Raw genomic sequence first — 27,495 nt, forward strand, 5'->3', positions numbered from 1 at the left:
TAAATGTTTCATCAACCAATTGCCTGGATTGAATTAAATAAGAAGTAAATATAGTAGAAAATATTTAATCAGGACACGGAGGCGAGGGCGCGTGAACCTGGAGCGCGTCTCATCAATGAACCGAAATCTACCTGCCTCACAGACCGGAGACATATATAGAAAGCTTGAAATGTCTATTTTTAAACAGAACAATTCAAAACGAAAGAAAACAGACTGTTCTCTGCTTATGTCATCTGTATGAAATGTGTATTTATCTCAGGCACATTCACTACTGCTAAGATCGAGTCAGCATCGTCAACTTCATCTTCAACTTCACACGTCAAATGTCGGCCTGTTCACATCGGCCATATTTTGACATCGGAACGATACCGATGTGTAAAAAAATGACCATATCGGCCGATATTATATCGGCGGCCGATATATCGTGCACCACTAATTACAATTATTACAAATTGGTCCCCGTCTGTTTATGTTCCAGTGATACATGACGTCTCTCCACACCTCATAACCTACCTCTGTTTGCAGGGGTGGAAAAGCTTATCTTACTTGTCACATGACATCAGATACTCGATTATTTTGTCATAATCAGACCAGTTACACTGCTGATAACTGTCCCGTTTGCATGTAAATCATTTTCACATGATTATTGCTTGCTATTAAAGACGTACTTTTATTCATAGAAATGCCCCCACATATCAGTGAACTTATAATATAAAAATGCTTTTAAAATTTAATTATTCAACACTCTTTACAGAAAAAAATATCCTACAGTTATACATAAACTGACTATTTGCAAGTAATGTATTAAAATTACCTTCCTTTCCGTCTTGCAGGATTACTTGGTCCTTTTTTTTTTTTTAAAGCTCTACAATATCAAACTCAACAGCTCTTTTAAGAGCCAACCCTCACAAGAGCTACTAGTGAGTCGCAGCGAATCTTGCCGGGATCAGCCCTTCCCAGGTAAAGTTTCTAGAATATTGAAATCGGTATTTACTCATCAAATGCTCTCTCCTGAATCGCCGCCGCTAGAGTTCTTACGAGATCAAGAAAATATGATCATATAACAGCGATTTTATCATCACTGCATTGGTTACCTATAAAGTTCCGTATTAATTATAAGGTATTGCTACTGACTTATAAAGCTCTAAACGGCTTAGCTCCAGTCTATTTAACGGATCTTCTATCGCCCCTATAATCCATCGCGCTCTTTAAGATCACTAAATTCAAGGCTTTTGGTCATACCTAGGATATCCAGAACCACCAAAGGAGGGAGAGCATTTTCACATTTGGCTCCAAAACTCTGGAATAGTCTTCCTGATACTGTTCGTTGCTCAGACTCGCTCTCCCAGTTTAAAACTAGATTAAAGTCGCATCTCTTCAGCCAGGCATTCATATAATCCTACAGTTCAAACTACAATCCGGCCTGTAGCTCATAAATGCCAGAGGAGAACTGGCCCCCGACTGAGCCTGGGTTCTCCCAAGGTTTTTTTTCTCCATTAGGTCACCTGATGGAGTTTTAGGACACCATTAGGTCACTTGATGGAGTTTTTCGGTTCCTTGCCACTGTTGCCTTTGCCTTGCTCAGTTGGGGATATTTTGGGGATATTTAATTTAATTTTATCAATCAATAAATTCCTCTTGAAACAAACATTGTTGTATTATTTTAATTTAATACTGTGAAGCTGCTTTGATACAATCTGTATTGTGAAAAGCGCTATACAAATAATAACTTATTTATAACTGTCTTAATTTATGTTTCAAGAACAATAGTAATTGCACATAGAGTAAGTCGAGACTTTCTTGTTTTACAGCAGAGAAGGAAGACCAGTCCTTATATCAACGCAAGCTAATCGAATAAGTCCTTTGTTTCGGGTGAGGAAGGAACATCTGGTGCCCAAAGAAGACAGAAAGCTGCACGAGTCCATTGGTATGTCTTGTATTGAAACAATGCTGTAATATGTAGTACATAATTTGATGTTGACAATTTTACATTGTACAGGTTATCACTTGGTTTTTGACCAAGTGAAGCTCTTGAAACAAGTGACAGGAGAGTATGTAACTTGTCTGGAAAGTATCAGAGTCGCATTTGGCACGCGTGCCTTAGGTTGCCGACCCCTGGTCTAGCCTATAGTCTATGGTACCAATCACGTTAGTGAAGCCTGAGTAACATATACTGTAATCGGCATGGTCATGAATGCATGATCTTCATAAAAAATTATGATAGCCTAAAAAAAAAATGCTTAAAAAAAAAACTGCTTTACAACATTGGGTCTTAAAGGTGCTGTATGTAGTATCACATTAAAATGATCCACTTTTCGGCTTTTGCTATTACCTCTGAAAGCAAGTATTCTTATGTTTATGTGAAGGTGCCGGGTCGGATTTACCGCGAAATCCAGTGACGTCACCTGCATGCGCGGAGCGCTCCCGAGACTCTCGCCTCGTCTAGCCTACTGATTTTGCACTCAACAGCGACGACACTGCAACTTATGACATGGACTTATGACTTATGCAACTTATGACATGTCTGATAACACTAAGAAACGACCTGCTCCCAGCACAACACAGACTCCAACACAAACTCCACTTATTGATAAAAAAAACCAATAAAACGTTTTTTTCTTTCTGCTGAAGCTCGTATTAAAGGCCAGACGTGAATCGGATGAACTTCGGGTGAAAAAACACGGATCAACATCGGCAGGGCGTTTGAATCATGGAGAGACCTTATCTACAAACCTAGAATGTATACATTTCCTGAAGAAAATGTGAAGTAGTGCTTGCAGTGGCAAAATTCGGCACGGTTGATAGGGTTCCATTCTTATCATGGGACGAGCATGGAGCATTAGTTCAACGTCAAGCTGATAAAAGTAGCCTATTATTGTAACGTTGCAGTGGGAGTTTACCTGAGTTTCTAGCATGTTGTGGGATGCTCTCTCTGGTGTGTTGCATGACGCGTCTCAGTCTGGCCGGTATTCCACAGTGCTCGCTCATAAATTCGAGCACGCGCAAGAGCACACGCTTGTCAACTTATTGGTTGCAATCTGAAACATCACCGCTAGAGGCCGCTGAAAACTACATACAGCTCCTTTAAGTGGCTTGGAAATGCCACAAAAAAACCTAAAACAGTTTTTTTAAACCTAAAAGCACCAGGTAAACTCCGAATGACACGACAGACAGCACTTTCCATCAAGTTCTCCGCATCTCCAATAGTGTAAAGGAAAGAGCCACTCGCAAATAATCTTAAAGCTGCCGTCGGCAACATTTTTTTGATCATATTCAGTGTAATCGACACTATAATCCGACAGAACAACATAAATAAGGTGGTTTTAGAAAAAAACCCGAGCTTCTAACTCCACCTGGAGCGTGTTATTTGTTTTCCAAAAATCCAGCGCTCCCGCTTCATCAGGTCCAATCAGCGCAGGGGGGTGTGAGATCTGACTGTCAATCACAGGTCGTGCACACGCCACAGATCCCCCTCACTCGCACATGTTAATATCACATGCACACGCCACGCCTGAAGTTCGCCTGGAGATTGCATGAAGCGTGATGGCGTAGAGAAAATCTACTAACAAGCTTCCAATTCCTCGGTTATTGCTATCTATGGCTAGATTAGCCAGGGCAGCCTACCTCCGAGTCCATGGTGTTGATAGATGCTGAAGAGACGGACGCGTTCACAGAAAATCAGGTACACACGCACAGTGACGCACTGACGAGCACGACCTCGATGGGAGGGTGCTCGCTGGTAGTGGGGAGGGGCATGAGAGTTGTAAACATTCAAAATTTTGGCTAATCGACCCAATCTGCCAGACTTGCCGACGGCAGCTTTAAGGCAATGCAAACAGTTTGTGCTGTTGTTAAAGCCCGACTCCGACAAGTCGAAAATAAGTGTGCGTTTCCAACAAATGAATCATGTAAACGACAATCTCACCAGTCACGAGAAAAAATATATATCTCAGAAAGTGCACTATTGTAACGCAAAATCTCAGTTCTTCGTACCTCAGGGCCCGTTCTTCGTACGTCGCTAACTCAGTTAGCTGGATTTGATTATTGGCGATTTGGCATGATCTGGGATTGTTTGGTTCTTCGACGCTCATCCTGGACTTGCTGTCATAGCAACAGGTGCGCAAGCTTATTTCATGTTAACAGGATTAGATCCCGGCTTCATAAGCGCTGGACTTCCCGTATCAGCTCCGCTTATGAAGCCGCAGTCTAATCCTGTTAACATGAAATAAGCCTGCTCCCGAGCAGGTTTAAGCTTGCGCACCTGGGGCCCGTTCTTCGTACGTCGCTAACTCAGTTAGCTGGATTTGATTATTGGCGATTTGGCATGATCTGGGATTGTTTGGTTCTTCGACGCTCCTCCTGGACTTGCTGTCATAGCAACAGGTGCGCAAGCTTATTTCATGTTAACAGGATTAGATCCCGGCTTCATAAGCGGAGCTGATACTGTACCAGCCATTTGGATTATAGACATACTTAATTTAATGCAGCAACAAATTATTTACAGTGTAGCAAGATGATTTAAAACTCATTTACCTGTAATTAAGGTGTTGCTGTTACTGGTCCCTGGCTTTAGGTCTAAAGGCCTATTTATACTTCTGCGTCGAACTTACGCCGTAGCTACGTCGTAGGCTGTGCTTAGCGCGCGTACCCTTTGGCGTACCCTGATGCGCACCTCTCCAAAAATGTAACAACGCGTCAATTCTACGCGGACGCAAGCGCTGTGATTGGTCTGCTAGAACCCCTCCCTCGGGTTTCACATGGTCCCTCTGCATGAGTAATTGCGCGTCAACGCGGACAACGACGCAGAAGTATAAATTAAAACCAACGCGTTGCCTACAGCGTAGAGGCTCCGGCGTAGGTCCGACGCAGAAGTATAAATAGGCCTTAAGGAAGAGCTGCCCCCAGGAATGCCCTCCACAATGGGTCGGTTCTCATTTAGCCCAAGGGCCAGCTCTTCTGCCGGGGTATAACGTGGGGGTGCAGGACCACCACCTGTTTTTTTCTGCTCCGCCTTTTCCTTGGTTGCAGATAACCATAAACAGACAAACAGACACATCATTTAAAATGTCTTTGCTAAAAGAGACTAATCAGTAGAAGTAGAAAAGATTACCAGTTTGAAGAATATTCTTGTACTTCACTTTTACTTGTTCCCATGTTCTAGTGGGTCCTGAGGTGGCTCTGACATTAAGCAATTATGAAATTATTAAAATACAAGAATATATACTGTAATAAGTGATATAACCATAACATGGAACACTTACGCATTTAATTTGTCTGTTACTTTTTGCCAGCCCTCTCGAGTCCTGGCTTTTGCACACTTTGATTCCCAGTGTTCCCTGGCGTTTTAATTATATTTTTCAAACTCTGCATACCCTTCCAGTAAAAATTCCTGCTCTGCTGCGTTGAAAAACTGAGCGCGCTCTTTGGCCATGGTGAGCAGCCAATAGCAGCGTTGCTGATCAATGTTTCTACTATCGATACATATCCCCTTTTAAACCAGAGCGTGAACGCGCAATTATCTCACTAACTCAATCCAGCTATACTAATCATATCCGGCAGGTGTGTTCGAAGAACCAAATTAGTCAGATCATGATTAGCACGATGATATCATCTTGGATGTCTCGTTTGATCTCAGATGTTTTAAGCAACGTACGAAGAACGGGCCCCAGTTGCTATGACAGCAAGTCCAGGATGAGCGTCGAAGACCCAAACAATCAAATCCAGCTAACTGAGTTCTTCGACGCTCATCCTGGACTTGCTGTCATAGCAACTGGGGCCCGTTCTTCGTACGTTGCTTGAAACATCCAAGATCAAATTATGAGACATCCAAGGTGATATCATCGGCCTAATCATGATCTGACTAATTCGTTTCTTCGAACACACCTGCCAGTTATGATTAGTAGAGCTGGATTGAGTTATCTGAGATAACTGCGCGTTCATGCGCTGGTTTAAAAGGGGATATGTATCGATAGTAGAAACATTGATCAGCAACGCTGCTATTGGCTGCTCACCATGGCCAAAGAGCGCGCACAGTTTTTCTCCGCAGCAGAGCAAGAGTTATTGAAGGTTATGCAGAATATGAAACCTTAATTAAAACGCCAGGGAACCAGGAGAGAGGGCTGGCAAAAAGTAGCAGACAAATGAAATGCGTAAGTGTTCCATGTTATGGTTATATCACTTATTACAGTGTATATTCTTGTATTTTAATCATTTCATAATTGCTTAATGTCAGAGCCACCTCAGGACCCACTAGAACAGTGTTCTTCAACCCTGCTCCTGGAGGACCCCCAACACTGCACGTTTTCTTTGTCTCCCTAATCAAACACACCTGATTCAACTCATCAGCTCATTAACCCATGTGATAATGAGTTGATGAATTGAATCCGGTGTGTTTGATTAGGGAGACAAAGAAAACCAGCAGTGTTGGGGGTCCTCCGGGAGCAGGGTTGAAGAACACTGCACTAGAACATGGGAACAAGTAAAAGGGAAGTACAAGAATATTCTTCAAAATGGTAATCTTTTCTACTTCTACTGTTCTTTGTCTCTTTTACAAAAGAAAAGCACCGTTAAATGTGTTTGTCTGTTTATAACAGCAACCAAGAAAAAGGCTGAGCTGAAAAAAAACAAACAGGTGGTGGTCCTGCTCCCTCACATTATACCACATTATACCCCAGCAGTAGAGCTGGCCCTGGGGTTAAATGTGAACCGACCCATTGTGGAGGGCATCCCTGGGGGCAGCTCTTCCTCAGACCAACAGCCAGGAACCAGTAGCAGCAACACCTTCATTACTGGTAAATGAGCTTTAAATGATCTTGCTACACTGTAAAATATATCTTTTTTTTTTGCCGCATTAAATTAAGTAGGCCTATATAATCCAAATGGCTGGTACAGTAATTTCAGCTGTTAAATATTGAGTAGTGATCAATTGCTTTGACTTGTGAAGGTGAAAACTGCTGAACTTAATGTAAGAATATTTTGCCATGAGTTACTGATCACATTTGTTCATATAGTGTAGTTCATTGTAATGCCATTGTGTTTCCTCTTTTGTGCAGTTTTACATAATACACCAACACTTGTACCTGTTCCCAAGAAAGTAGTGGCTGAAATATGTGCAGTAAGTGGACTTTTTCTAACTTTACATCAAAAGGGAAGAAAGTGCAACACTTTGTAATGCCCATTTGTTTCCATTGCACAGGACAGTGAAGAAACCCTCTCAGATGACTGTCCTTTGGAGGAAGTACTTGTAAGTGCATAAATAACTTTACTTCATTTATAGTAACTTGTGTACATATTATTTCTGACTGCAATATGAGTTGCAGGAGGAAAGGCCTACTGCACAAAGTGATACAGAGGTGGGCAGTGTAGTAACCTACTTGTACTTTTTATTTTTGTTGCATGAGGCTTGTGTTGACAGTTCTTTTTTATTTTTTTATTCTTTTTATCCAAACATGGCACAGGGTGATATCCGTATATAAACGGAATCTACAACAGAAAATTTAGTATTTTGACCTGAAAAAACAGAAAAATGAAGGGGAGAAATAGAACTTGACACCTTAAAGAAGAAAAAACTGGCACTAGAGATTGAGTTGCTTCAAAAGGAACTTCAGAGTAAGTGCTAAATACACTATTTCACACAGAGTACTATTGCTGACCTTGGATAACAATATATCTTATTGCAGGCAAAAGATGACCATCATTGGCTTTTCTTGACAAAGAATAATTGAAATAAAACTCAAGGAACTAAGCATGTTGTCTTGTCTTCTATTCATTTAATGAAGGTTTTTGTTTTAAAAAAAAAAAAAAAAAATGGTGTTCCACAATTCTGTCCCGTGCAGCTCTGCCACTAGGTTGGTCCAAGTGCACTGGCTGGAGGTCATCATCAGGCTGCACCTCCACCACAGGGGTCCTCTCCTTTCTGATGGTGGCACTATTGTGGAGTATGGCACATGCAACAATAATGTCACAGGCCCTGTCAGGTGCAACCCTCAGACACTGAAATCTTTCCTTTAGTTGCCCAAAGGTCATTTCAATGCGTGCCCTTGTCCTGGCTAGAGCTGCATTGAAACGGGTTTGTGGTCCGGGGTTTGGGTCAGGGAATGGCGTCATGAAATACTGCCTGCAGGTATAGCCCCTGTCACCAAGCAGGATCCCGTCGTAAGCACCTGGAAAAATGCAGTTTTGTTAGGCTCAGAATAAATGTATGTAATACAGTGAGCTTGATATTAAATATTTCCTTACCACGTTCAAATAATGTGCATAAATGTGACTCTCTGAAAATCCTGGAGTCATGCACAGAACCAGGCCATTTTGCTTCCACATTTGTGATGTAGGACATGGAGTCACACACCATCTAAGATATTTTTAATCAGTCAACTGCATACTTTTTGATTACATTACTTTTTGTATTATTTGATATATTCTGGACTCGCTTCTCCAAGGTAAATGGTGAATTGTTTGATGTCAGGCTGCATGCTCAGAAAGCGGCAGTGGATTGTGCAGCGTGAGACCACCTTCAGCGACAGGTTCTTGTCGTAAAAACGGACAAGACATGGCTGCGAAAGACTTCCCGTATCACCTCCGCTTATAAAGCCGGGATCTAATCCTGTTAACATGAAATAAGCCTGCTCCCGAGCAGGTTTAAGCTTGGGCACCTGTTGCTATGACAGCAAGTCCAGGATGAGCGTCGAAGAACCAAACAATCCAAGATCATGCCAAATCTCCAACAATCAAATCCAGCTAACTGAGTTAGCGACGTACGAAGAACGGGCCCCTGGGGCCTGTTTCAGAAAGGAGGTTCAACTGAGTTGGCTTACCCTGAGATGGGAAACTCTGAGTTTTCGGTTACAGAACAGCGGAAATTAGTTAGTTCAATCAACTCTGAGTTGACTGACTCTGAGTTAAGCGCGTGCACCACCACTATAAAAAGCCATTATCAATGGAGTGCAGATATTATGAGTCACCATGGTAACAGCGCCAGACAAAAAGAGGTCTGCATATTTCTCACCAGCTTCTGCAAGCGTAAGAAGACATATTATTATTTTTTAAATATCGGCTGCAGCAGCGAAGGACAACTAGAGTTAGCTAGGGAGAAAATAGTTGCTCGAGTCAATGCGTATGTTTACATTTTAATTAGTTATACAGTGTTGGGTGTAATTAATTACCAAGTCATCTAAATACTGTCATTTAATTAAAGGGATTACTCTTAATTCTTCTGTAATTTGAAGTAAAATCTGATGTAATTGCATTAGACTATAGAACAATTCTGTATATTTAACATACATTTTTAAAAGGTATATTTTTTATGTAACCTTCTCCCTCTACACACTTTGGTCAATTCAAGAATAATCCATGCAATTGTATATTGTTTATTTGAAAGCATTAAAAGTGCAGTTTCTTGTCTCTCCTTGTATTGTTCAAGTGGTTGAGGTTGATATGGGATTTATTAATAAGTAGACCAATACTTTCTAAAGATAGTCATTATTACATGAATCTAATTACACGGTTGAAGATGTCATTTGTAGTTAGTAATTAATAACTATTTTAGAGTAACTTACCCAACTGTTATAATATCAGAGGTGAAACTGGAAGAACAGTATGTTATTCAACCTAATTTTAATTTTCATGGGTGCAATCCTGCAGGTATTAAAAGAACATGGCAGCAGCTGAAAATTAAATATAAGAACATAATTCAATCAGGTAAGGTTTGAGCATATCATGGGTGTAGGCTACCTGAATTTACAAATATTTGACATATTAAATAACTAAATAGCATCCCAGTGTCTAGCAGTGCAGCAGCATTTTTGGCTGGGGGAATTCCTGGAGGGACTTCAGAGCCAGTCACTCCCGAAGATCCAAGGGCCTTCATAAAATGTAAGAGGTTTACATATGTGTTATTTCTTATATAGGCTATTTTTGATATTTCCATTTATTTGACTTTGGGTTGGGTTTTTTGTTGGTCCCAACAGATTCCGATGGTAATATCTGTCTTTTGGAGCCTCCTGTCCCAACAAAACCTGCAGGCAGTTGTAAGTAGCCTACTCAATACACCAGAAATTATGACAAATAGTGTTATAAAGTGTACTCATCTTCACAGGACGATGGGGATAATGTTATGTGTCACATCAAACAATCTACACATTCAGATTTTTTCACATTTTTATGTGGAGTAGAATCTAAGTTTAAAGCTAAGTATAAATGGGTAGTCTTATCTCTCCCCCCGCCCCCAAAGTGGAAGAACAGCAGGAGGACGGTCCATCAACTTCTGTTGCACAGATGAACAGAGTTCAGTGATTTTCAGTAAATGCCACAGTTTAATTCTGTAGAATTTGTTTAGAACTACATTATGTAACTCTAATCTACTACTGTATATTCAGTTGCCAGTTAAGGAGTTAATAGACTTCATCTTATTTAAAAAATTGAAAAAAAAAAAAAAAACAGTAAAAATAGCAATATTGTATTTATTAATTAAAGATTAATTTTATTAATAAAAATGTACTGAAAGAATGAATGAGGTGTTTAAACACCACTTCCTCTTTAAAAAAGGGGAGGAGACCGAAAAAAACTCTGGGTTTACCGAAGAAAACCTGCTCCCGGCCAGGTTAGGTTCACAGAGTAAGTTACCATGGTAACTGACTCTGAGTATAAGTTACCTCTCTTTCAGAAACGGGCTTGACTTACTCTGCTTTCTCAGGTTTAACATACCTCCCATCAGGGCCGCGGGAAGTGGGGGTGCTGCAGAATTGTAAATGCAACGCATATATTTGTTCATTAAAATGTATAATTTTTTAGCATTTAGTCATTTATTTGTAATAAACACTTTAAGTGGGCTATTTAAAAATTGTTATTTATATGTTAAATTATCTTTTTAAAACATAAGCGCAGAGTGTTACGTAATATTGTGTGTGTGTGTGTGTGTGTGTGTGTGTGTCGAAAGAATTTGCCGCAGCTGCTCAAAAAAAAAAAAAAAAAAAAAAAAAAACGTCAAAAACCCCACTGTCAGTGTTTTGTAAGGAACAGGCAAATAGGCCTATGTAAAATATAGCAGGAGACATTTTAATTGTTTACTAATAAAACAGTTATTTTTTATGTCAGTGTCGGCTAGACAGATGAAGTTGACGACTCGCGATCTTCGCAGCGCCAGTGAGAAATGCACATTTCATACGAATTACATAAGCAGCGCAGTCTGTTTTCTTTCGTTTTGAATTGTTCTGCTTAAAAGTAGACATTTCAAGCTATCTATATGTCTCAGGTCTGTGAGGCAATAGGCTACCTTATAGGCCTACGCTGAGTTTCATTTATGAGACGAGCTCCAGGTTCGCCAGCGCCTCCGTATCCTGATTATTTATTTTCTAATAGCCTATATTTAGGCTACTTCTTATTAAATCCTGACAATTTGTTGATGAAACATCGATTAAAATTAAGATACAATTAATACAAAACGAAATTAAATTTAAAGACAGGCTTTGTGCTTTCAGTTTGAGGTCTCTGTGAAAGTTTTAAAACATTATTTTAGTGCCGCTTTAGAGCGCTCACGTCCGTAACGGAGAACTGTCTGTAACATTTTTTTTTTTTTTTTTTGTGAAATAAATTTCTAAAAAAATGCGACTTAGTCCAGTGCGACTTAGGCTATAGATGTTTTTTTCTTCCCCGTGGCGCATTTTGTGACTGATATGCGACTCCGGAGCAATGAAAATAAAAGGGACTCCGGAATAAAAGCAGAATCAATAAAAGTAAAAAATGTGATGTGCAGTCAGGTTTGAGTGTGTGCGCGTTTTTTGAGGAGTTTTATAGTCTTGATATTGTTTCTTATTCAAAAGTGGTGACGCGACGCGACTGATTTATTATGAGTGTTGGAAACAGTTCTGCTGCCTAATATATTTGATGAATAAAAGGTTAAAAAGAACTGCATTTATTAAAAAATATATATAATTTCTAATAATATAAATCTTCTTTACTATCACTTTTTTTTAAATCAATTTAACACATCCTTGCTGAATAAAAGTATTGATTTATTTAAAAAAATAAATAAAAAAATACTGACCTCAAATTACTGACCAGTAGTGTATATTGTTGTTACAAAAGATTTCTATTTTTTTAAAAATTGCTTTTTTAAATTTTTTTTTAAATTTTTAAAAAAAAAATTTATTCATCAAAGTATCCTAAAAAAAGTATCACAGGTTATGAAAACATATTAAGCAGCAGAACTGTTTCCAACTTTGATAATGAATCATCATATTAGAATTATTTCTAAAGGATCATGTGATAGACTGGAGTAATGATCCTGAAAATTCAGCTTTGCATCACAGAAATAAATGATCATTTAAACCAATTATTTTAAATTGTAAAAATATATCACAATATTACTTTTTTTTCTGTATTTTTGATCAAATAAATGCAGGCTTGATGAGCAGAGGAAACTTCTTTCAAAAACATTAAAAATACTAATACTTATACTTGCCCTGTAATACATGTATTCTTTGTTTTAGATGTTATTAACTTCAATTCTTATGAATAATAAAAATGTTGTAATGTCTATTTGTTATTTATGGCCTGTACGCCTCATTATTGATCTGAGCTTCTACATCTTGAATTCGAATAACATTCGATAAAACATAATTGCTGGATTATTTTGACTATAATAAATAAGCAGATGAAACATAGTAGGCCTATACACTGTTTATCACAGATTACTTTGGACCAAAGTTACCATATTATAATTAATTATTATATAGTTCTATTCATTCATTTTATTTAAATTAGCACTGGTTAAAATGTATAAAGCATGAACAAGATATGAAACAATATTTATTAATAATACACAGTTTAAATATCACAAATATCAAATTGTATTTTCATTTGCGTCCTATGCTGGCTAATTACGACGTTTAACCTGTTATCATAATGAAATTCATGCATTTATTTATTTGTCATTTAAACTGATGCAAACAGGGAAAGAGAGTAGAAAACACTTATTATCCTGTCGCCCCCTCTAGTGGACAGCATTAAGTATTACGGCCTTCATTGCTCAGATAACTCAAGTCGATGGATTTTTTGGGAAAGTCTGACCAGTTAGAAGCAAGTTAGACCAGTCTGAGGGTCTGAGCTGAGTTTGGTGAAGCATCAAAGTTCTAGGCGGAGTCAATTTCTCATAATAATAATAACAATTAATCCCAAACCTGGTAATTTTGTCAGTATTTAATTTACGTTCACTGATTCTGGCTTCTCTCTTTTCTGTCTCTTTCTTTTCATGTGAACTGAGTAGGCTACACATGCTTAAATTCAAAAAATATAAACTTTATTTCTATTCAAAATTATTTATAGCCCATAGGCTATATGTCACACACGCCTACCTGCCTTTTGATGTAAATAAAAGACTAGAGTGGTAAATGTTACGGACATATTATCATGGTACAGTTCAGCCTATTATTGATTTTTATTTCCACTTCCCTTTTATCCAAAGAGACGGAACTATTTGCACTGTATTTATCAATGGGAAATATGCTAATATAATCTGTCATATACTGTGGCTCACATTAATGGGGTTGCTTGCAAGTCGCAGCAGCACGAATTACGTGACCAGCAACATATTTCTAAATCAAATAGTGTGTGTAGTTAACAGTGAGTGGTGGTTTCAGACATTATTTCATTAAAGGGCATTTGTCAGTGCCGCACTCGTAGCCTACTGACTCTTATTCTGCCTGACAGAAAGAAAAGCTCACAGCTTACTGAAGGCGGAGCGGTTTGACCAATCAGATGAAAGGGGCGTTTCAGCGCCGCCCACGTGTGCAAATGAAATATCGAACCCATAAACCGACTTGTAAACGAAAAATGAAAAATCTAGCCAAAATCTAGCCAAAAAAACGAATAAACGAGCTGGTTTTCATTTCTCCTTATTCCATTCTAAACAGGAAATGAAATGATCAAAAAGTGCACGGACCCTATGACTTAGCACGACGGTGTAATAAGTTTATATACACTAGATGTCGCCTTGGCTACGGCAGTTTGGAATATTCTGGGCTCATCTGATTTTTTTGTACATAGCATAACCTACTTTGTTATGATTTTAGTATCATAATGATTAATAAATGCACGCACAATTATCATGAACTTGATTTGAACAAATGCCTATCAACTTGTGTGTGCAAAATTCAGAATTAAATGAATGTGCAGCAATTTGTACAAATAGAGAGTCTGTAGGCCTATACTGTTGTAGCCATTAAATAAGCGCATTTATTTTCATATTTGTTCAAATGTTATAATGTTATTTTTTTTCCCCATGTATGTTGATTTATGAAAAGTGAACAGCACGAGTAAAAGTGAATTTCGTTTTGTATAAATTGTATCTTAATTTTAATACATTTTTCATCAGCCTGTATTTAATAAATAAGATCAATAAGATTTAATAAATAATAATAAAAAAATGATAATCTTGCATTGCACGTTAACTGGAGCGCATCTCATCCTAACTTAACGAAACTCATTGTATGCCTCACACACACAGACATGAGAAATACATCAAATACACAAAGCTTGAAATGTCTTTAAACGAAATAATTCAAAACGAAAAGAAAAAGGCTACTCTCTGATTATGTAATCCATTATGTGCATTTCTCTCTATAGGCGCGTTCACTATACGGCGATCGTCAACTTCATCTTTGCAGCCGAGTCGACACTGTCAGAAAACACTAGATTATTAATAAAAATCAATGCACGCGTCACCGGATTTCCAAATGCACATCTTGCTTGTTGCACCCACACATATTATGTCGAAATAACGAGATATTATGTTGAAATAACATTATTAATAATAATACATATTTTATAATATTTGATTGAATGCTGAATGTTGTTCAGTTAATAAAATGAAAACTTTAATTGTGATCATTAAAATAATTGAATATGAAATATTTAGTGGCCAAGTTTTGCTAATTAATTAATTTATATATGTAAGGCATTCGTTCCAATCAACTGCCGCAGCCAAGGCCACGTCTAGTGTATATATCTATGACTTGGCACTTCTGGGTAAAGATGCGATCAGTCAAATGAAATCCAATAAACGTATAAATAAATATTCCAAATGAAAAAGCGATGGGAAATGTCGTCCAATTTTCTAATACTATTATTTGATGACAACAATACATTTGTAAAAGAAAATCCAGCCATTTCTGTTTTTTTAAAGAAAAAAACCAAGCTGCACCCTTTTTTAAATGTCATCTTTCATTCCGAAAGAGAATAATGAACGGGGCGATGTGCAGATTGTAAATCTTAAAAAATGATTGAATGATTTTCTTGTGTCATTATGATGAAGAAACAAGTCAAAAAAAAAAAAAAAAAGTCGAAAAAAACCATTTGTGGAAGGCATCCGATGAGTGTCAACCCGGCCAGATCAGCAAGTGCATCAAGGCAACCACGATTAGCCGGTGCACCAGCCAGCAAAGTGATTCAATGGTTCATAGGTGTAGCTCGCAGCCTCATCGCCCTACCCTCCACATCCTAAAGAGTGTACAGGCTGTTATTTATATAGGGCAGATAAGACCTGTGTTTCTCTTCGACGGTAACTGTAAATTGAATTGAAGCTGCGATTTTTGAAGTTGTATATACTCGCGCGGGCAAATACAGATGTGTTAAACACGATAAGAACACAAATTCTACCTTTATTCGTTAATACAGTCGGTATTTCCCACAATGATTCTGCTTTGCTATTGGCCACGTCACGATCAGTAAGCGCTGCTATTGGTGGTCACGATTATTAAGTACGAAAATGAAAATTCTGTCAGTAATTCCTCACCCTCATGTTGTTCCAACCCCTTCGTTCATCTTCGGAACACAAATTAAGATATTTTTGATTAAATGACTAAATTGGACTATATTAAGGATGTGTTTAATGAACTTTTCTGGGCCAGCAAGTTTCAAACCCTTAGAAGCCTGAAGAAGTCTCGTTCCGAACACATCGCGATATTTGGCATCAGTTCACGTGTGTCAGATGTTGGTAAGTAGTAAATACGCTGTCCGAATAATGTGTGATATATAATGTATTTTCTGTTTGTCGATATTAATCAGATTAGCTCACGTTCAGTCACGGCATTATATCTGTCATCTCCACTGAGGCTTTGCGTTTTATTGCTTTCTAATTCAAAACAGGGTGATTAAGTTACACTGCCTGTGAGCATAGGCCTAAAGACCTTAAATCAGTTAATCATATTCATATCAGATTAAAAGTAGTACAATTAGTTCCAAAGTTGTATTTGTAGTAGAAGCACAGTACAAACAACACTTACCATGCTTTTACCACATTAAGATTAGTTTTACTGTGGTAAGTGTAGTAAAAAGACAGTAATCACAAAACTTACCATGCTTTTACCACACTGTATTGGGAGTTTTAATGTGATACTTATTGTAAATGCACATTAACCACAACGCTTACCATGCTTTTACCACAGGAATGATGTAAAACAACATAATGATATTTTATTTTCTCTTTTTTCAGCTGAAAAGACCAAAAGGACCTTTCGGACTATTATTGTTTGAGGACAAGTAAACGGAGGAGACCGACAGCTGCAAAGGCAAATATTCGCAATGGTATATACATGTGTTGGTTCGAACCCTAAATCAAACATTTTATCAAGCATTTGTTGTTTCTTAAACCTTTTCTCGCAAAACCCATAGCCCAATCAGTACGAAGATAGTCTGAAAGTCTTAATAATTCACAAGATTTAACAAGTTGTCAAATTCGTATACGATACTCGTACATATTTGTATACTCGTACACACACTGTCAGAAAGTTGATATTAATTGCATTGTATTGATTACAATTAGTGATGCACCGATGTGAAAATTGAGGCCGATACCGATAACCGATATTAATATTGCTGTTATGGCCGATACCGATATTTGCCGATGTCGATATCTCTGTATAGAAAACAAATTTGAATGATTATCAAATAAAGAGCTATTTTCCAAAACACTTTTTTTTTACTTTAGAAATGACTGATATTGGGCACCTTTACCTGTGTGCAAAATATGTCACATACGACACACATGCATTATACTGCATTGCATATACAGTAATGTGTGCTGGTCAACTTGTCTAAAATTAAGAAACCCTTAGAAAACAGTAAAAAAAACCACACAAAAAACAGGAACATTGTGTAAAATTAAGATAGGCTACTTTATTTATTATTCCAATATCCAAATATCGAGGGCTTGGAACCAGAGGGGCGTAAGTGGCATTTGACAAACTTTACAGGAGAGCCAAAACAAAATTTTGACCACACTTCAATCAACTGTATTTATTAACCTTCAACCACAACATTGCAACCACATACATACTTATATGAGTAAGTTCTTAAGTGAACATATTATGGAATATTAACACGATGAACATATTCTAAAACCTTGCAAAATCTTGAAAATATGGCAAAAACATCAAATACGCCTTTTTGGCACCAAACATTTCCAATTCGTCTAAAGAAAAATAGGGCGTATCTGCTGATCAATGCAGAAATGATTGGTCAAAACATTGGTTAAAAACACTCTAACTTCATAACTTTTCATTTGATTTAAAATACTGCATACATAGTCATTTCATCATTTCAAACTGTTTAACATTTCATTTCTAACCGTTTAATTTCAATTCTCATTTATGAGTTCACATTCATGTCAAACAGTTTAACATTTAATTTCAAACAGTTTAATTTCTCTTGTTTATTACACATTTCACTTTTTAGTTCACTTTAGTTGAACTAAAAAGTTCACTCACTGCCCACTGTCAGAGTGTTATAGAACTCTGCATAACAGTGAGGAATACTCCCATTGGTGCACAGGGTGAGTAGGTCTTTTTTCTTTAAGGCACTGATCACTGGAGGATTTTCATACAATGAGCTGGGGTGTGTGGTTCTGGTGCCTCTTGTTGCCTGTTGTGCCACCGTCAGTTTTCGGAAGGTTGGGGCGGTGAAATCATACTTGAAGAAGATTGTTTTTGGTTCATCTTTCGTGTAGCGGAACCATTTAATCTTCTGCCAATGAACTGATTGTCCCTCCTCATCTTTTGTTCTGTTTTTGAGTATGTGGTTGGAGAGGGACTTGAAGTCCAGAAAGTCCTTGTGTTCAAGTTCATGTACACTGTATGGGTCGTTCCTTCTTGCCATTCTCACAAGTGTGTAGTAGCCATCAGTAAATAGAAGTATGGGAGTAAATAGAAATGGGAGTAAATAGAAACTTTTCTTCTTGCAGTTTCCACTGCAGCATGCACACTATCACACTCCATGTCTAGTAGCCATCCATGATGGCTACTACACACTTGTGAGAATGGAAAGAAAGAACGACCCATAGTGTACATGAACTTGGACACAAGGACTTTCTGTACTTCAAGTCCCTCTCCAACCACATACTCAAAAACAGAACAAAAGATGAGGAGGGACAATCAGTTCATTGGCAGAAGATTAAATGGTTCCGCTACACGAAAGATGAACCAAAAACAATCTTCTTCAAGTATGATTTCACCGCCCCAACCTTCCGAAAACTGACGGTGGCACAACAGGCAACAAGAGGCACCAGAGGCACCAGAACCACACACCCCAGCTCATTGTATGAAAATCCTCCAGTGATCAGTGCCTTAAAGAAAAAAGACCTACTCACCCTGTGCACCAATGGGAGTATTCCTCACTGTTATGCAGAGTTCTATAACACTCTGACAGTGGGCAGTGAGTGAACTTTTTAGTTCAACTAAAGTGAACTAAAAAGTGAAATGTGTAATAAACAAGAGAAATTAAACTGTGTGAACTTAAATGTTAAACTGTTTGAAATTAAATGTTAAACTGTTTGACATGAATGTGAACTCATAAATGAGAATTGAAATTAAACGGTTAGAAATGATCAAATTAAATGACTATGTATACAGTATTTTAAATAAAATGAAAAGTTATGAAGTTAGAGTGTTTTTAACCAATGTTTTGACCAATCATTTCTGCATTGATCAGCAGATACGCCCTATTTTTCTTTAGAGGAATTGGAAATGTTTGGTGCCAAAAAGGCGTATTTGATGTTTTTGCCATATTTTCAAGATTTTGCAAGGTTTTAGAATATGTTCATCGTGTTAATATTCCATAATATGTTCACTTAAGAACTTACTCATATAAGTATGTATGTGGTTGCAATGTTGTGGTTGAAGGTTAATAAATACAGTTGATTGAAGCGTGGTCAAAATTTTGTTTTGGCTCTCCTGTAAAGTTTGTCAAATGCCACTTGCGCCCCTCTGGTTCCAAACAATGTGTAGGCCATACATGTATTTTTTAGAGCCAGAAGGGCGTAAGTGGACATACGCCCCTCTGGCTCCAAACAATGCTCAAACTTTTGTGTTAGGTCTTTGTTGTTTTGTTGCTTTATTCAATACAAGTTGATTTCTGATGCGTCTTTTTGGCACAACTAGATAGAGCTCATCAAGACCTTTAATTTGATATATAGAACTCATTTTCGCCCAAAATGCCACTTACGCCCCTCTGGTTCCAAGCCCTCGATATGATACTAAAAAATACCACAGGGAAAAGGGCTTCTATTTGTGACGTGCTGTCTTTGCGTTTGAACATTGCACATTTTAAACAGGACACTCATTAACTGAATAAATGTTAGCCAATACAAACATATTTATAGAAAACAGTTGACAATGAATAGACAGGAGTCCAATAATAGCATAACGAATCATTCTTAAAATAATAACAAGTAGCCTAGGCTATAAGACCAATCCGACATGGGCTGTGTTAACAGTAAAACGTCCGTCATTTAACGAATTTTAAAAACACGGATGGATAATACAAAATACTTTCTGATATTTTGACAGAAAAAAAACAAGCAAGAACAAAATTTAAACTTAGCCCGTCAATTTTTCATTTTACAATTATCTTCTCTCTCTGTGTGTGCACGCGTCCGTGTTTGTGAGAGAGAGAGCTCGCGCAGCACTGATACAACGGTAGCCTACTTTTTAATCCACAAGTAACGAACGCGCTAGTTTTCATACAAAATAAATATGTAACATAATTAGGTAGGCTACTTTAGTTATTATTAATACAATAACGTAACACATGAAGGCTATACGTTTCTCAACACTGAGAATGAATCAATAAACGCCTGTTTCTCCACTCGCGCTTATCAGTAATCCACAAATCACACGTGCTGTCACTTTTGAGAAAAATCTAATTCGAACGGGTATCAAATATCAAGCAATATATTCAAATATCTACGAGTCAAAAAACGATCAGTCAAAAATGTGTCATGAAGAGGAAAAAAACATAAGTCGCACTGGACTGCGTTAACAATGTTACGGACGGGACAGTTGACTTGAGCGCTCTGAAAGCGCCACTAAGACTGCTTTAAAACTTTCACAGAGACCTCAAACAGAAAGCACAAAAAGCCTGTCTTTAAATTTAATTTCGTTTTGTATTAATTGTATCTTAATTTTGATAAATGTTTCATCAACCAATTGCCTGGATTGAATTAAATAAGAAGTAAATATAGTAGAAAATATTTAATCAGGACACGGAGGCGAGGGCGCGTGAACCTGGAGCGCGTCTCATCAATGAACCGAAATCTACCTGCCTCACAGACCGGAGACATATATAGAAAGCTTGAAATGTCTATTTTTAAACAGAACAATTCAAAACGAAAGAAAACAGACTGTTCTCTGCTTATGTCATCTGTATGAAATGTGTATTTATCTCAGGCACATTCACTACTGCTAAGATCGAGTCAGCATCGTCAACTTCATCTTCAACTTCACACGTCAAATGTCGGCCTGTTCACATCGGCCATATTTTGACATCGGAACGATACCGATGTGTAAAAAAATGACCATATCGGCCGATATTATATCGGCGGCCGATATATCGTGCACCACTAATTACAATTATTACAAATTGGTCCCCGTCTGTTTATGTTCCAGTGATACATGACGTCTCTCCACACCTCATAACCTACCTCTGTTTGCAGGGGTGGAAAAGCTTATCTTACTTGTCACATGACATCAGATACTCGATTATTTTGTCATAATCAGACCAGTTACACTGCTGATAACTGTCCCGTTTGCATGTAAATCATTTTCACATGATTATTGCTTGCTATTAAAGACGTACTTTTATTCATAGAAATGCCCCCACATATCAGTGAACTTATAATATAAAAATGCTTTTAAAATTTAATTATTCAACACTCTTTACAGAAAAAAATATCCTACAGTTATACATAAACTGACTATTTGCAAGTAATGTATTAAAATTACCTTCCTTTCCGTCTTGCAGGATTACTTGGTCCTTTTTTTTTTTTTAAAGCTCTACAATATCAAACTCAACAGCTCTTTTAAGAGCCAACCCTCACAAGAGCTACTAGTGAGTCGCAGCGAATCTTGCCGGGATCAGCCCTTCCCAGGTAAAGTTTCTAGAATATTGAAATCGGTATTTACTCATCAAATGCTCTCTCCTGAATCGCCGCCGCTAGAGTTCTTACGAGATCAAGAAAATATGATCATATAACAGCGATTTTATCATCACTGCATTGGTTACCTATAAAGTTCCGTATTAATTATAAGGTATTGCTACTGACTTATAAAGCTCTAAACGGCTTAGCTCCAGTCTATTTAACGGATCTTCTATCGCCCCTATAATCCATCGCGCTCTTTAAGATCACTAAATTCAAGGCTTTTGGTCATACCTAGGATATCCAGAACCACCAAAGGAGAGAGAGCATTTTCACATTTGGCTCCAAAACTCTGGAATAGTCTTCCTGATACTGTTCGTTGCTCAGACTCGCTCTCCCAGTTTAAAACTAGATTAAAGTCGCATCTCTTCAGCCAGGCATTCATATAATCCTACAGTTCAAACTACAATCCGGCCTGTAGCTCATAAATGCCAGAGGAGAACTGGCCCCCGACTGAGCCTGGGTTCTCCCAAGGTTTTTTTTCTCCATTAGGTCACCTGATGGAGTTTTAGGACACCATTAGGTCACTTGATGGAGTTTTTCGGTTCCTTGCCACTGTTGCCTTTGCCTTGCTCAGTTGGGGATATTTTGGGGATATTTAATTTAATTTTATCAATCAATAAATTCCTCTTGAAACAAACATTGTTGTATTATTTTAATTTAATACTGTGAAGCTGCTTTGATACAATCTGTATTGTGAAAAGCGCTATACAAATAATAACTTATTTATAACTGTCTTAATTTATGTTTCAAGAACAATAGTAATTGCACATAGAGTAAGTCGAGACTTTCTTGTTTTACAGCAGAGAAGGAAGACCAGTCCTTATATCAACGCAAGCTAATCGAATAAGTCCTTTGTTTCGGGTGAGGAAGGAACATCTGGTGCCCAAAGAAGACAGAAAGCTGCACGAGTCCATTGGTATGTCTTGTATTGAAACAATGCTGTAATATGTAGTACATAATTTGATGTTGACAATTTTACATTGTACAGGTTATCACTTGGTTTTTGACCAAGTGAAGCTCTTGAAACAAGTGACAGGAGAGTATGTAACTTGTCTGGAAAGTATCAGAGTCGCATTTGGCACGCGTGCCTTAGGTTGCCGACCCCTGGTCTAGCCTATAGTCTATGGTACCAATCACGTTAGTGAAGCCTGAGTAACATATACTGTAATCGGCATGGTCATGAATGCATGATCTTCATAAAAAATTATGATAGCCTAAAAAAAAATGCTTAAAAAAAAAACTGCTTTACAACATTGGGTCTTAAAGGTGCTGTATGTAGTATCACATTAAAATGATCCACTTTTCGGGTTTTGCTATTACCTCTGAAAGCAAGTATTCTTATGTTTATGTGAAGGTGCCGGGTCGGATTTACCGCGAAATCCAGTGACGTCACCTGCATGCGCGGAGCGCTCCCGAGCCTCTCGCCTCGTCTAGCCTATTGATTTTGCACTCAACAGCGACGACACTGCAACTTATGACATGGACTTATGACTTATGCAACTTATGACATGTCTGATAACACTAAGAAACGACCTGCTCCCAGCACAACACAGACTCCAACACAAACTCCACTTATTGATAAAAAAAACCAATAAAACGTTTTTTTCTTTCTGCTGAAGCTCGTATTAAAGGCCAGACGTGAATCGGATGAACTTCGGGTGAAAAAACACGGATCAACATCGGCAGGGCGTTTGAATCATGGAGAGACCTTATCTACAAACCTAGAATGTATACATTTCCTGAAGAAAATGTGAAGTAGTGCTTGCAGTGGCAAAATTCGGCACGGTTGATAGGGTTCCATTCTTATCATGGGACGAGCATGGAGCATTAGTTCAACGTCAAGCTGATAAAAGTAGCCTATTATTGTAACGTTGCAGTGGGAGTTTACCTGAGTTTCTAGCATGTTGTGGGATGCTCTCTCTGGTGTGTTGCGTGACGCGTCTCAGTCTGGCCGGTATTCCACAGTGCTCGCTCATAAATTCGAGCACGCGCAAGAGCACGCGCTTGTCAACTTATTGGTTGCAATCTGAAACATCACCGCTAGAGGCCGCTGAAAACTACATACAGCTCCTTTAAGTGGCTTGGAAATGCCACAAAAAAACCTAAAACTGTTTTTTTAAACCTAAAAGCGCCAGGTAAACTCCGAATGACACGACAGACAGCACTTTCCATCAAGTTCTCCGCATCTCCAATAGTGTAAAGGAAAGAGCCACTCGCAAATAATCTTAAAGCTGCCGTCGGCAACATTTTTTTGATCATATTCAGTGTAATCGACACTATAATCCGACAGAACAACATAAATAAGGTGGTTTTAGAAAAAAACCCGAGCTTCTAACTCCACCTGGAGCGTGTTATTTGTTTTCCAAAAATCCAGCGCTCCCGCTTCATCAGGTCCAATCAGCGCAGGGGGGTGTGAGATCTGACTGTCAATCACAGGTCGTGCACACGCCACAGATCCCCCTCACTCGCACATGTTAATATCACATGCACACGCCACGCCTGAAGTTCGCCTGGAGATTGCATGAAGCGTGATGGCGTAGAGAAAATCTACTAACAAGCTTCCAATTCCTCGGTTATTGCTATCTATGGCTAGATTAGCCAGGGCAGCCTACCTCCGAGTCCATGGTGTTGATAGATGCTGAAGAGACGGACGCGTTCACAGAAAATCAGGTACACACGCACAGTGACGCACTGACGAGCACGACCTCGATGGGAGGGTGCTCGCTGGTAGTGGGGAGGGGCATGAGAGTTGTAAACATTCAAAATTTTGGCTCATCGACCCAATCTGCCAGACTTGCCGACGGCAGCTTTAAGGCAATGCAAACAGTTTGTGCTGTTGTTAAAGCCCGACTCCGACAAGTCGAAAATAAGTGTGCGTTTCCAACAAATGAATCATGTAAACGACAATCTCACCAGTCACGAGAAAAAATATATATCTCAGAAAGTGCACTATTGTAACGCAAAATCTCAGTTCTTCGTACCTCAGGGCCCGTTCTTCGTACGTCGCTAACTCAGTTAGCTGGATTTGATTATTGGCGATTTGGCATGATCTGGGATTGTTTGGTTCTTCGACGCTCATCCTGGACTTGCTGTCATAGCAACAGGTGCGCAAGCTTATTTCATGTTAACAGGATTAGATCCCGGCTTCATAAGCGCTGGACTTCCCGTATCAGCTCCGCTTATGAAGCCGCAGTCTAATCCTGTTAACATGAAATAAGCCTGCTCCCGAGCAGGTTTAAGCTTGCGCACCTGGGGCCCGTTCTTCGTACGTCGCTAACTCAGTTAGCTGGATTTGATTATTGGCGATTTGGCATGATCTGGGATTGTTTGGTTCTTCGACGCTCCTCCTGGACTTGCTGTCATAGCAACAGGTGCGCAAGCTTATTTCATGTTAACAGGATTAGATCCCGGCTTCATAAGCGGAGCTGATACTGTACCAGCCATTTGGATTATAGACATACTTAATTTAATGCAGCAACAAATTATTTACAGTGTAGCAAGATGATTTAAAACTCATTTACCTGTAATTAAGGTGTTGCTGTTACTGGTCCCTGGCTTTAGGTCTAAAGGCCTATTTATACTTCTGCGTCGAACTTACGCCGTAGCTACGTCGTAGGCTGTGCTTAGCGCGCGTACCCTTTGGCGTACCCTGATGCGCACCTCTCCAAAAATGTAACAACGCGTCAATTCTACGCGGACGCAAGCGCTGTGATTGGTCTGCTAGAACCCCTCCCTCGGGTTTCACATGGTCCCTCTGCATGAGTAATTGCGCGTCAACGCGGACAACGACGCAGAAGTATAAATTAAAACCAACGCGTTGCCTACAGCGTAGAGGCTCCGGCGTAGGTCCGACGCAGAAGTATAAATAGGCCTTAAGGAAGAGCTGCCCCCAGGAATGCCCTCCACAATGGGTCGGTTCTCATTTAGCCCAAGGGCCAGCTCTTCTGCCGGGGTATAACGTGGGGGTGCAGGACCACCACCTGTTTTTTTCTGCTCCGCCTTTTGCTTGGTTGCAGATAACCATAAACAGACAAACAGACACATCATTTAAAATGTCTTTGCTAAAAGAGACTAATCAGTAGAAGTAGAAAAGATTACCAGTTTGAAGAATATTCTTGTACTTCACTTTTACTTGTTCCCATGTTCTAGTGGGTCCTGAGGTGGCTCTGACATTAAGCAATTATGAAATTATTAAAATACAAGAATATATACTGTAATAAGTGATATAACCATAACATGGAACACTTACGCATTTAATTTGTCTGTTACTTTTTGCCAGCCCTCTCGAGTCCTGGCTTTTGCACACTTTGATTCCCAGTGTTCCCTGGCGTTTTAATTATATTTTTCAAACTCTGCATACCCTTCCAGTAAAAATTCCTGCTCTGCTGCGTTGAAAAACTGAGCGCGCTCTTTGGCCATGGTGAGCAGCCAATAGCAGCGTTGCTGATCAATGTTTCTACTATCGATACATATCCCCTTTTAAACCAGAGCGTGAACGCGCAATTATCTCACTAACTCAATCCAGCTATACTAATCATATCCGGCAGGTGTGTTCGAAGAACCAAATTAGTCAGATCATGATTAGCACGATGATATCATCTTGGATGTCTCGTTTGATCTCAGATGTTTTAAGCAACGTACGAAGAACGGGCCCCAGTTGCTATGACAGCAAGTCCAGGATGAGCGTCGAAGACCCAAACAATCAAATCCAGCTAACTGAGTTCTTCGACGCTCATCCTGGACTTGCTGTCATAGCAACTGGGGCCCGTTCTTCGTACGTTGCTTGAAACATCCAAGATCAAATTATGAGACATCCAAGGTGATATCATCGGCCTAATCATGATCTGACTAATTCGTTTCTTCGAACACACCTGCCAGTTATGATTAGTAGAGCTGGATTGAGTTATCTGAGATAACTGCGCGTTCATGCGCTGGTTTAAAAGGGGATATGTATCGATAGTAGAAACATTGATCAGCAACGCTGCTATTGGCTGCTCACCATGGCCAAAGAGCGCGCACAGTTTTTCTCCGCAGCAGAGCAAGAGTTATTGAAGGTTATGCAGAATATGAAACCTTAATTAAAACGCCAGGGAACCAGGAGAGAGGGCTGGCAAAAAGTAGCAGACAAATGAAATGCGTAAGTGTTCCATGTTATGGTTATATCACTTATTACAGTGTATATTCTTGTATTTTAATCATTTCATAATTGCTTAATGTCAGAGCCACCTCAGGACCCACTAGAACAGTGTTCTTCAACCCTGCTCCTGGAGGACCCCCAACACTGCACGTTTTCTTTGTCTCCCTAATCAAACACACCTGATTCAACTCATCAGCTCATTAACCCATGTGATAATGAGTTGATGAATTGAATCCGGTGTGTTTGATTAGGGAGACAAAGAAAACCAGCAGTGTTGGGGGTCCTCCGGGAGCAGGGTTGAAGAACACTGCACTAGAACATGGGAACAAGTAAAAGGGAAGTACAAGAATATTCTTCAAAATGGTAATCTTTTCTACTTCTACTGTTCTTTGTCTCTTTTACAAAAGAAAAGCACCGTTAAATGTGTTTGTCTGTTTATAACAGCAACCAAGAAAAAGGCTGAGCTGAAAAAAAACAAACAGGTGGTGGTCCTGCTCCCTCACATTATACCACATTATACCCCAGCAGTAGAGCTGGCCCTGGGGTTAAATGTGAACCGACCCATTGTGGAGGGCATCCCTGGGGGCAGCTCTTCCTCAGACCAACAGCCAGGAACCAGTAGCAGCAACACCTTCATTACTGGTAAATGAGCTTTAAATGATCTTGCTACACTGTAAAATAGATCTTTTTTTTTTGCCGCATTAAATTAAGTAGGCCTATATAATCCAAATGGCTGGTACAGTAATTTCAGCTGTTAAATATTGAGTAGTGATCAATTGCTTTGACTTGTGAAGGTGAAAACTGCTGAACTTAATGTAAGAATATTTTGCCATGAGTTACTGATCACATTTGTTCATATAGTGTAGTTCATTGTAATGCCATTGTGTTTCCT

The sequence above is a fragment of the Leuciscus leuciscus genome (assembly GCF_965113295.1).
Source record: "Leuciscus leuciscus genome assembly, contig: SUPER_2_unloc_1, whole genome shotgun sequence".
Classification (NCBI taxonomy): Eukaryota; Metazoa; Chordata; class Actinopteri; order Cypriniformes; family Leuciscidae; genus Leuciscus; species Leuciscus leuciscus.